Source organism: Staurois parvus, unplaced genomic scaffold (assembly GCF_062004578.1).
Source record: "Staurois parvus isolate SC_StPar_1 unplaced genomic scaffold, SC_StPar_1.0 ptg000221l, whole genome shotgun sequence".
In the NCBI taxonomy this organism is placed as follows: Eukaryota; Metazoa; Chordata; class Amphibia; order Anura; family Ranidae; genus Staurois; species Staurois parvus.
In genome coordinates this window covers 1,647,069-1,659,261 of record NW_028318017.1, presented here as the reverse complement: position 1 = coordinate 1,659,261, position 12,193 = coordinate 1,647,069, and the positions used below count along the sequence as shown (strand labels likewise).

Here is a 12,193-nt window from a genome sequence, read left to right as displayed (position 1 = left end):
AACGGTCAGGGAGCCCAGCATCTGCCTTCTTAAACCGATGCATGGCCGCTCCCCGGTCATCCTGGCAACGGCAATGAGGCACACCCTCTGGACATGGGCCATGCTTCTCGAGAGCGTGGCCTTTGTCCAGCGGTATCCGCAAGCGCGGGAACTTTTTGTGCCCACTCTGCGGATGCTGGGGCCGTGCGGCAGCAGCCTGGTGCCATGGCCCGGAACATCCCCTTGGGAGGTTCGCACCTCTCCACGGAGAGGTATGAACCTCACTGTGAGGAGACTATCTTCTTCCCTCCGGCCTCGCCGGATGGGGAGAAGCTAGTGACAGGGGGTGACAGGAGTCACACCTCTTGTCCTGCGTGGCTTGGCTTCAAAGAGCCGCGGCAGGATGAGAGGTGGAGGGGGGTCATTAATGAGCGGGCCAAGGGAGGGGGGAGAGCAGAGCAACAGGATGAAATGTGATTTTTTTTTGGGACAACAGGATGAAATGTGAGTTTATTTGGAACGATACTGACAAAGCACCTAAACCGTGACACTCCTCCCCCTTCCATTTCTCAAGTGCTGGCAAGGTGGGACTGACTGGGTTCCCTTGAAGGCACTTGTGGGCCCTAACTTAGCTACTGTGGGTCTTGTTGGTGGAAAAGGCCATCCGCATTTTGGTGTTGGCTTCCCCATCTATACTGAATGGTGAAATTTTAGGGCTTCAGGGCGAGGCTCCATCTGAGGAGGTGCGCGTTGTCCCCGGACGCCCTTTTTAACCATGTGAGGGGGTTGTTGTCAAGAGAACCAGAGAGCACACAGAGACAGATTGCATGGAACCCAATGTGCGGGCTTTTATTGGGGAGGTTTTTGGGGCACAGACAACAGTTCTGTTAGTCCACAGATCCACACCAGACCCAGTAACACAGTAAAGTTCTTTGGGAGGCAATATGGAACAACAGGGGTATGGTAGTCCACAGGGTTCAGTAAGGCAAGGGCGGGGTGGCTTTGTGGGACTTTCGGGTTCCTGGGGAGAATTGGGCTCAGTCTTTTGGGCAGCATGGGGTTAGTCCACTTACTGGATGTGGGGAGCCGGACACAGAAGGTTACAGTCCACACCGGCAACACAGGGTTAATCCACACAGGCAGCTCCAGGCAGGGATGGGTTAAGTCCGTTCGGCTCACGTGCAACAAAGAGTTCAATCCAGGCAGGGAAATTGTCCAGCCCACAGGCTCACAGGGAACAAGAGGTAAGTCCAGGCAGGGAAGGGTTAAGTCCGGTCGGCTCATGGGCAACAAAGAGTTCAATCCAGGCAGGGAAAATGTCCAGCCCGCAGGCTCACAGGGAAAAAGAGGTAAGTTCAGGCAGGGAAGGGCAGCAGAAAGTTCACCCCACACCTGAGAGGATCCAGCAGCAGATGGGCAGTCAGATCAGTCAGGGAGATGAGGAGGAGGATGGGGGATGGTTGGATAAAAGAAGCTGGCACTCAGCACAGCCTTCTCTCACACACGCAGCCAGGAGAACACACCAGGGGTTTTCCTTGCTCTCTCTTAAGTAGAGAGCTGGGCAACTTGCTGCTGCAGTGGTAACCTGAAACTTCCTGTTGGGTTACCATGGCAACAGGTCCTTTCTCCCAGGTCTCCAGACCTGCCCAGGGAACAGGGCCTGGCCTCAGGCATGGAGCGTGGGAAGATGTGCATGAGGGGGAAGGGAGGAGGGGGGCCTGTTTGTGGATTCCCTCAGCAGTGGGCCAGACTGCCAGGGACAGGGGGGTGAGGGGCTGCTGAGGGCTGCCTGTGTCAGTGACATGGAGGACTAGAAGTCCCAGCATGGATGGGACAGAAGAGTGAGGGGCTGCTGAGGAGTTGGGGGTGGCAGGCAGCAAACCTAGAGGATGGGGAGGAAGGACCAGCTCCATGACAGTTGTGATCGGTGACAATGGTGAACTCCTGGCCGTATAGGTAGGGCTTCAATTTCTTTAGGGCCCAAACTCAGGCCAGATACTCTTTTTCTACAGTAGCTTAGGCCACTTCCCTGTCCAGTAGTTTGTGGCTGAGGAAGGCGATGGGGTGTTCCTCCCCAGCCTCGTTTACTTGGCTGAGAATGACCCCTAGGCCGTAGGTGGAGGCGTCTGTCTGGTCAGGGGCGGCCAGGACGGGGTTGCTTGCCAGGGCTAACTTGAGGTCACAGAAGGCGGAGTCGCAGGCCGAGGTCCAATTCACCATCCTGGGGCTATTCTTCCGTGTCAGGTCGGTCAGGGGTTGGGCCGTGGAGCTGAAATTAGGTACAAATTTACGATAATAGCCAGCAGTGCCAAGGAATGCCATCACTTGTTTCTTGGTCTGGGGGTGGGCCAGTCATGGATGGCTTAGACCTTGGCGGGCTCAGGTTTCAACTCCCCCGCACTCTGTGTCCGAGGTACTGCACCTCAGCCATTCCCAGCTGGCATTTGTCTGGTCTCACTGTCGGCCCGGCCCCGCAGATGCCGTCAAGGATGGTTCCCACATGGGACAAGTGCTCCTCCCATGTGTCACTGAAGATGGCTATGTCATCTAAGTAGGCGCACGCGAACCCTTGGCACCCCTCTAACAGTTGGTCTATGACCTGTTGGAAGGTGGTTGGGGCATTTTTCATGCCAAAGGGCATGACAAGGAACTTGTACAGGCTGAATGGGGTGATGAAGGCAGAGCGTTCAATGCCTTCCTTGGTGAGGGCAATCTACCAGTAACCTTTACTGAGATTTAAGGTGCTGACATATTGGGCCCCGGCAAGATGATCTAGTAGGTCGTCTATGTGGGGCATGGGGTAGGAGTCACTGACGGTGTAGTCGTTCAACCTCCGGTAGTCCACACAAAAGCGGGTGCTCCTGTCCTTTTTTTGGTACCAGAACTACAGGGGAGGCCCAGGGACTGCAGGAGGGATGGACAATGCCCAGCTGGAGCATCTCTGAGAGTTCGGCCCGAATGGCCATCCTCACAGATTCGGGGACTCGGTAGGGGGCCTGCTGGATGGGCTTATGACTGTGGGTTCCACATGGTGGAGGGCCAACCCAGTGTGGCTCGGGGCAGCTGAGAAGGTGATAGTCTGATCCTCTAGTATGGCCCGCATCTGGGTTGTTTGGCAGGGGCTCAGCTGAGACCCCGTGGGAATCTGATCTGAGGGGGTGGTGGTTTTTGTGGCTTCCAAGAGGTTGGGCAGGGCCCCCTCATCAGCCTCCCCTGTGGAGGTGGGGAAAATGGCTAGCATGGGCAGATTCCTGTCATAGTACTCCTTCAGCATATTGATGTGCACCGTGTGCTGCTGGCGGTCTTGGGCATCGAGGCTAATGACATAGCTAGTCTCATCTATTTTATGGAGGACCTTATAGGGTCCTTCCCAGGTGTGCTGGAGCTTATTCTGAGGGTTGGGAACTATCTTGAGCACCTGATGACCCTCAACAAACTCGTGGCCATGTGCCCTGTGGTCATACCACACCTTCTGGTGCATCTGGGCCACCCGGAGGTGGTCGCAGGCCACGTCGGCCAGGCAGGTCAATTGCTCCCGCAGCTTGAGTACATAGGGGATGACTGGGGTACCCGTGTCCTCTATTTTCCCTTCCCAATGTTCCCGGAGCAGGTACAGGGGCCTCGGACCCTCTGCCAATATAGGAGTTCAAAGGGTAAAACTCCATTGACTCCTGCAGTACCTCCCAGTATGCAAACAGCAGATGAGGGAGGAGCTTCTCCCAGTCTGCCTCTCCATTAATGAAGGACCTCAGCATGCTCTTCAGGGTCCCGTTGAAGCGCTCACAGAGGCCATTGGTTTGGAGGGGATAGGGAGTCGTCTGGATCGCCCGCACCCTGCACGTGCACCATAGGGATTGGACTATATCGGACATAAACTGGGTACCCTGGTCAGTCAGGATCTCGCTGGGGAAGCCTACCCAAGAAAGGACCGTGACCAGAGCCTCTGCCCATTTAGGGGCAGAGATGCTGGACAGGGGGATGGCCTCCAGGTAGCAGGACACGTAATCCACTACCATGAGGATGTATCTTTTTCCTGACTTACTGGGGCGGGCCAGTGGTCCTAGGATGTCTATGGCTACTCTCTGAAAGGGCTCTTCAATTATGGGCAAGGGGTGGAGCGGGGCCTTGGGGTGGTCCCCTGGGTGTCCCTTCCTCTAACAGCTGTCACAGGTTTGGCAGAAGTGAGCGACGGACTGTGAGATACCTGGCCAATAAAAGGCTTAGGTCAGTCGCTTCTCTGTCCTCCCTTCCCTAGGTGGCCAGCTACTGGGATGTCATGGGTGATCTGGAGAAGCAGGAACCTAAACAGTCTGGGCATGACCACTTGTGCGGGGGCAGTATGAGGCTGGACCGGGTGGCTTGGGCCCACCTGGTGGTACAGCAGCCCCTGCTCCCACCAAAGCTGGTCCCCACCCCCCTCCAGCTGTCTTGCATATGCCTGGGCCCTAAGTTTGGTCAGGGTGGGGTCTGCGTCTAACTTCCTCTTAAAGGTCTCCCAGTCCCAGGTCAGGGTGGTGTCTGGGTCAGGTGGGTGGTCACTCACCGGGTCCATGAAAGGGAAAGGTCCTGTGGTAGTCTCGTTTGTGGGAAGACCTTGACCTGCTTGGCTCCTAGTCACAGCCCCGACGTACTGGCACTGCAGCTCCCCCAGATCATTCCTGAGCAGAACATCTGTTGGGAGGCCGCCCATGATGCCAATCTGGCAACGTTGCTCTCCGAATACATAATCAAGGCGTACAGACGCCATGGGGACATGATGTCTGGCTCCTCCCACGTGTTCAATGGAGAATCCCCCGTATCCCGGTAGCGGGTTGCCCGTCTACCCGCACGGCCTGCAGGTGGCGCTGCCTCTGCATAGGGAGAGTAAGTGGCTCCTGGGGGGTGAACACTGTAGACTCCCCGAGGGTTGCCGGCTTCTGGAAGGTTCATCCATTCCCTGGGGGGTGGAGGCAGGGGCTCTTCTGTGGGGTTCAGCTCCAGGTATTTGTCAGGGCGGTTGAAGCGACGGCCCCTGGAGATGGGGAAGTTGGCTTGGACATGCCCCAGCTGGTTGCACCCATAGCAGCAGCGGTCCAGGGGCGCCCTGTGAACTGGGCCTGGTATGGAGGCCTCACGGGGTTTGCTGTAGCGGGGGGGCCACCTTGGCAGGGGTGGGGGCAGGATTGAGGGGTGGCCGGATGGGTGGCGGAGCCTTTGGCAGCTCAGAATACTGTCTCTTCCAATGGGGCTTGATGGCAAGGACCTCGTCGGCAAGGGCAGCAGCCTTCACAAGGGTGGTAGGGGCTCTCTTACCCATCCGCGCACCTCCGCAGAGCATTGAGCATAAAATTGTTCTTTCAGGAAGGCCTGAATAATTTCCTCTGCGGTGTAGGCCTGCTCCCCTTCCAGCCACTGCCGGCAGGACTGCGACATCTTGTGAGCATACATTTTGTAGGATGGCTCAGCATGGCAGGGGAGGTCGCAGAAATCAACCCGGTGTGTCTCTGGGGTTACCACGTACTCCAACACAGTCTGTTTGACCCGTGCGTAATCTCAGTTCTCATTGGAATCCAGTGTACGGTAGGCTGTGGCTGCACCCCTTCTAGCAGACCCACGAGGTGCCATAGCAAGTCTGTTTGCGGCACCTCCATGAGTTGGCACAGATGCTCAAAGTCTTGAAAAAAAACCTTCACATCCCCGTTGGCTTCGTTAAAGGGCTTAAAGTCTTTGCGGGAGGGGGGAAGCCCACTGCCCTGGGGCTGGAGGGACAACTTAGATCTTGGTGGCTCCCTTCTCTCTCTCTCTCGTGCGCCCTCCAGCTAGCCTCCCTTTTCTCATCTACTGTGGCATTGGGCCCCAGGATGGACATCTCCTCCTCCACCCGAGCAAACCAGGGGCTTTTGGATCCTTGGTTACAGTGTGTGGGAGAGGTCAGGGTTGGTCTGCTCTCCTCCCTTGCTGGAGGGCCTTGGGGGTCAGCCTCTTCAATGGCTGTGACCAGGTCTTCCTTGGCTAAGCCCCTCCAGGTGAGGGACAGCTCCTTGGCCCTCTCCTGCAAACAAGACATAGTCCAGTTTCTGTACTCACTGGCCCGAGCCTGGTCTGGCATCAGCTGGCTCTCATCATCTGCCATCTCTCTTAGTGTTATGATCCCACCGCTGCCAACCAGTATGTGACGGAGGGTAGGTAGGACAGAACACACAAAGCAGATGGGAAACACACAAAGCTTTATTAAAGCAAATGACAGTCACTCAATTGGGGAAGTAGAAAGGAGAGGGCTCAAAATAATTGTAGTTCAGCCCCAGGGGCAAAGTTAGAGTCTCTACAGAAGTTTGTAATACAAACAGGGAAATGGGGATGGAGTACAGGAACATTTCAGGGGAATAAAACAGGGAAGCATACACTCACAGATCCGGCAGTGATGCCCGGGTTCACAGCAGATGCCAGCCAGGGAGCGACCCTTCTCAGCCCACAGCAGGTGGTCCTGGCAGCAGGGACCAGGCTTGACTCTCCAGCAGCAGTATGCCAGCACTCCTGGGTGCAAAGCAGGGCAGTATGACAGCAAGTACTTGCCCTGAGTCCTGAGTATGCGTAGCGTAGTCCGTGGGTAATAATCCTCCCCAAGCCTGGGCTAATGCAGGGTGTAGCAATTCTCCCCCCCAATCCTGGGTGACTGCAGAGGGCAGCTGGTGTATCTCTCCCCCAAATCCTGGGGTTTATGCAGAGTGGCAGCTGGTGTAGTTCTCCCCCAAATCCTGGGCTTTTCAGAGTGGCAGCTGGTGTAGTTCTCCCCCAAATCCTGGGACTTATGCAGAGTGGCAGCTGGTGTAGTTCTCCCCCAAATCCTGGGACTTATGCAGAGTGGCAGCTGGTGCAGTTCTCCCCCAAATCCTGGGACTTATGCAGAGTGGCAGCTGGTGTAGTTCTCCCCCAAATCCTGGGACTTATGCAGAGTGGCAGCTGGTGTAGTTCTCCCCCAAATCCTGGGACTTATGCAGAGTGGCAGCTGGTGTAGTTCTCCCCCAAATCCTGGGACTTATGCAGAGTGGCAGCTGGTGTAGTTCTCCCCCAAATCCTGGGACTTATGCAGAGTGGCAGCTGGTGTAGTTCTCCCCCAAATCCTGGGACTTATGCAGAGTGGCAGCTGGTGTAGTTCTCCCCCAAATCCTGGGACTTATGCAGAGTGGCAGCTGGTGTTGTTCTCCCCCAAATCCTGGGGCTTTTGCAGAGTGGCAGCTGGTGTAGTTCTCCCCCAAATCCTGGGACTTATGCAGAGTGGCAGCTGGTGTAGTTCTCCCCCAAATCCTGGGGCTTTTGCAGAGTGGCAGCTAGCGTAGTTCTCCCCCAAATCCTGGGGCTTTTGCAGAGTGGCAGCTAGCGTAGTTCTCCCCTTTCTCCTGGGGCTTCTGCAGAGTGGCCACGAGGGTGACAGGTCCTGCATGGCTTGCCTTCAAAGAGCCATGGCAGGATGAGAGGTGGAGGGGGGTCATTATGAGCGGGCCAAGGGAGGGGGGAGAGCGGAGCAACAGGGTGAAATGTGATTTTATTTGGGACAACAGGATGAAATGTGATTTTATTTGGGACGATACTGACAAAGCACCTAAACCGTGACAAGTGCGAACACAAAATTCTGCCCAAGACAGAGTGAAATTCATTTCCTCCTGAACTACCTGATTTCTGGGGCTTCTCTAATGAGTTACTTATGCTCAGCCTTGGCATTATCTAAGTGGACCCTCACAGGGACCTTCAGCCATGTCAACCAATGCAGGAAAACAAGGCTAAGTACACCAAGTAACAGAGCATTAGTAAGCAAAAACCCAGCTACAATGACCAAATCCTGTAGTATCAAAAGGAATGGGGCAGCACAGTGGCTAAATGGTTATCACAGGGTCATTGGTTCAAATTCCAACCACGGCACCACCTGCCTGGAGTTTGCATGCTCTCCCTGTGTGGGTTTCCTCCAGGTACTCCAGTTTTCTACCTCACTCCAAAGACATGTTGGTAGGTTAATTGGCTCCTGTCTAAATTGGCCCTTGTATGTGTATGTATGAATGTGAGTTAGGGACCTTAGATTGTACTTAACGGTTAGGGACTGATGTGAATGCACAATATATATATGTAAAGTGCTGCATAAATTGACAGCGCTGTATAAGTACCTGTAATAAATGAATAAAACAGTTGCAAAGGTGACCACCAGTCCAGACCAAGGTTTGCTGGGGTGAAGATTCAATGGAAAATCTGTTAAACTGATTGTGACCTCCCATCCCAAGACATCAGGACATTTCACAGTAAAGACCTGGAATGGAACTGGGAAAAGGGAAAGCTACTTCCCAAGACCATCGTGAAAAAAAACAAATCAAGGAAACTTTACCAGCAACCTGAACAAAGGCACCTGAAAGAGCATATTAAGGCATTGTCTCTAACAGAAAAACCACTCTGGCCTGGGCAGTCTTCAGCCACAAGCCCTGATTTTCCAACCGCTGAGCCAGGAGTAATACAGTATACTGGAAATGGAGGACCCAAGCAATCTCTGTGGAGTGGGCACCAGGAGATACTCATTGGGGTTGATTTACTAAAGCTGGAGAGTGCAAACTCAGGTGCAGCTGTGCATAGAACTATAGAAGCATAAATGTAGAACCTCCTGTCCTCTGGAACAATCACTTCCTGAAACAAAGGAGGATTCTGTGTTTGTGAAGGAGCAAATCTATTGTCCAGAATTAAAGAAAAAAAACCATGAAGTGTGAAGTGAGGAGAGAAAAGGCTCCGAAATCCTAAAGTGTAGTCAGGAGCCACCGTGCTATGGATCCATTCACCCAAAGCCACCTGCTTCTCTGCAAAAGTCCTACCCAACCCAGTCAGAGGGGGCACCTCTTCAAGTGAAGACTCTTGATTAGCTGGTGTGGATGCCCAGGACCCCTAATGGAACTGGGAACTGCAGCTGAAGGACTGAAACCTGAGAAGAGCAAAGGAAACATCTAATTGAAGTGGAAGGAGCAGAAGGTTGTTGGAACCGTGAGCTTTCCTGACTCCCTTAAGGCAACAGAGTGACCCCTCTTCAGAAGAACTTTCAGATATAATAACTTCTGTATGAGATACAAGATTGTTGGCTCTACTGGAAGCATACACTCTCCCTGAGTGAACTCGCTCTCCATGGGACATTGCCAGATGAATCTCTGCAGCAGAACAAACACTTCTTGGGGGTAAGTCCAGTCCACGTACTAGACATCCATATGGTGAGGGTGTAATGGGAAAGCGAAGGATATTGTGTCATCTGCCATGGTCCAATCCCTGAAGCCTCTTGATAGGAGGACTCAGGAAGTGGCAAATATAAATTCCACACAATAATTCACAAAGGCTCTAGGGGTCTGCCAAACACTGGGGTCCCTTTGGCATAGAGTCCTTGGAGGAGAAACCTTCTACCTGCCCTAAAATGTCATCTGCATCTGTTGATTCCGCCATCATGCCCCCCTCAATAATAAGGATGGGGGAGGAGATGGGGAATGCACGCATTTGCAATCTAAATGGTCCAACTGGTACCAATCCTAGAAGCTAAGCTGTCTCTGAGCCAAGCAAATGCAGATTCCTCCATAATCACACAGGAATTGGAGGAAAGGTGCTCCAGAGGTAGCAGTGATACCCTACAGGTGAACAAAGCCCCAAAAGGAGACATTGACCCCCCAACTCTCTGCTGCCTAGTAGACATGAGGTCTGCTGACCCATATAGTGGGACTGATGTTGAACAGTGATCCTGGTCAGGTGAGGAGGCACTATGAGCTGGTTACCCCAGGAGATCACCTACCCATCCCCCATCAGGAAGGAGTATGCACATGTTGCCCTGGGGACCAGTCATTGTGTCTACCAGCAGGGCCCCATTAGCCCAGCAAAGTACCTAACAATGCAAGAATGTAGCTCCATCTAGTGTCCATAATGTGGTAATTACACCGCATTGCCTCATTATTACCACTAGATAATAATAGGATATTACTGTATGAAATAAAATACGGAACAATATTCATCATGGCTGAGCAAATGCATGTCTGATTTATTCAAGTGTTTGTGAAGGCTTCCACCACAAAATGTACTCAGCCAATGACAGGGCAGGACTCCACTTTTATTCTTCTCCTGCTATCAATGGCCAACCCGGTCCCACACTTCATCCATGTCTTTGGGGACCTCTGATCTCCTTATGAACTGTTTCTTCCATGATGAAGATCAGCCATGAAGTATATCTGAGGTGTATATCAGGGTGTGCTTCTTCCCCACATGAGAGCTGGGATGTCCAGCAACATTCATCTAGAAGACATTTCCCGCACTCACGGTTCTAAAACACCTCCAGAGTTGTGTGGGACCCCTGATGTACAGGAAGACAGGACTTCAGTGAGGAATATTTCCCTCACTCAGGACAGGAAAGTGGCTTCTCCCCCGTGTGAGATCTCTGATGTCTGGAAAGATCGGACTTGTGTGAAAAACATTTCCCACACTCAGGACATGAATATGGTTTTTCACCTGTGTGAGACCTTTGATGTTTGATGAGATCTGTTTTTTGTACAAAACATTTCCCGCACTCAGAACAGAAATATGGCTTTTCCCCCGTGTGAGACCTCTGATGTCTGTGAAGACTGGACTTCTGTGAAAAACTTTTCCTGCACTCAGAACAGGAATATGGTTTCTCCCCCGTGTGCAATCTCTGATGTCTGCCAAGACAGGACTTCTCTGAAAAACATTTCCCACAATCAGGACATGAATACGGTTTCTCCCCTGTGTGAGATCTCCGATGTGTGTAAAGATTGGACTTCACTGAAAAACATTTCCCGCACTCAGGACAGGAATACGGTTTTTCCCCTGTGTGAGATCTTTTATGCACATTAAGTTGGAATTTAGAATGGAAACCCTTCCCGCACTCAGTACAGGAGAACCTCTTCTCTGTTGGAAGGCCAGCCCGGTCCCGCACAGTCTGAGGTTCCTCAGGATACGAGGAATCCGATGGTCCATCTACACTGGGTGGTGCCGGATGGACATTGGAGGGAGCCGGGTTTTCTCCTGGACTATACTGTGTGATGTCCTCATCTTCTACTTTATAGTCTGGAGAAAAAGAAATAAAACGATTATTACAAGACAGGAGCAGATTGGTTCTCCTAAACCAGGACTCCGCCCGCATCAGGTACCTTTGTCTCTGTGGAACTTACAGTTCCACCCTCATGGAAACTGGAAAATGGGTCCTACAAATGAGAATATGTATATAGCAGTGGGGGGAGGGGGAGAGCAGAAGCCTGCACTATGGAATGTACAACATACTCTTTAAGATACAACAGTTAGGACTATATAGTATCAGAATGATGTAATGTACAACATAGAGTATATAGTGCAGGGGTCAGAAGTATGTAATGTACAATATAGAGTATATAGTGCAGGGGTCAGGAGTATGTAATGTACAACAGAGTATATAGTGCAGGGGTCAGGAGTATGTAATATACAACAGAGTATATAGTGCAGGGGTCAGGAGTATGTAATGTACAACACAGAGTATATAGTGCAGGGGTCAAGAATATGTAATGTACAACATAGAGTATATAGTGCAGGGGTCAGGAGTATGTAATGTACAATATAGAGTATATAGTGCAGGGGTCAGGAGTATGTAATGTACAACAGAGTATATAGTACAGGGGTCAGGAGTATGTAATGTACAACATAGAGTATATAGTGCAGGGGTCAGGAGTATGTAATATACAACAGAGTATATAGTGCAGGGGTCAGGAGTATGTAATATACAACAGAGTATATAGTGCAGGAGTCAGGAGTATGTAATGTACAACAATGAGTATATAGTGTACGGGTCAGGAGTATGTAATGTACAACATAGAGTATATAGTGCAGGGGTCAAGAGTATGTAATGTACAACAGAGAGTATATAGTCCAGGAGTCAGGAGTATGTAATGTACAACAGAGAGTATATAGTCCAGGGGTCAGGAGTATGTAATGTACAACAGAGTATATAGTCCAGGGGTCAGGAGTATGTAATGTACAACAGAGTATATAGTGCAGGGGTCAGGAGAATGTAATGTACAACATAGAGTATATAGTGCAGGGGTCAGGAGTATGGAATGTACAACAAAGTATATAGTGCAGGGGTCAGGAGTATGTAACATGCAATATACCATAAATTGGACAGTATAAGGGTCAGGACTCAAATTATTGGTATTTAGTGGAAGGTTAAAGGTTTACTGTAGACAAGTTG

General features: G+C 51.7%; 1 protein-coding gene and 1 pseudogene across 1 annotated transcript in view; both read right to left on the bottom strand.

The window, feature by feature from the left end:
* Nucleotides 1-12,193, bottom strand: part of LOC149460739 (uncharacterized) — a 111,207-nt gene that overhangs the window by 18,086 nt on the left and 80,928 nt on the right. The window lies entirely within an intron of this gene.
* LOC149460742 (uncharacterized) overlaps nucleotides 9,970-12,193 on the bottom strand; it is a 50,665-nt pseudogene continuing 48,441 nt past the window's right edge.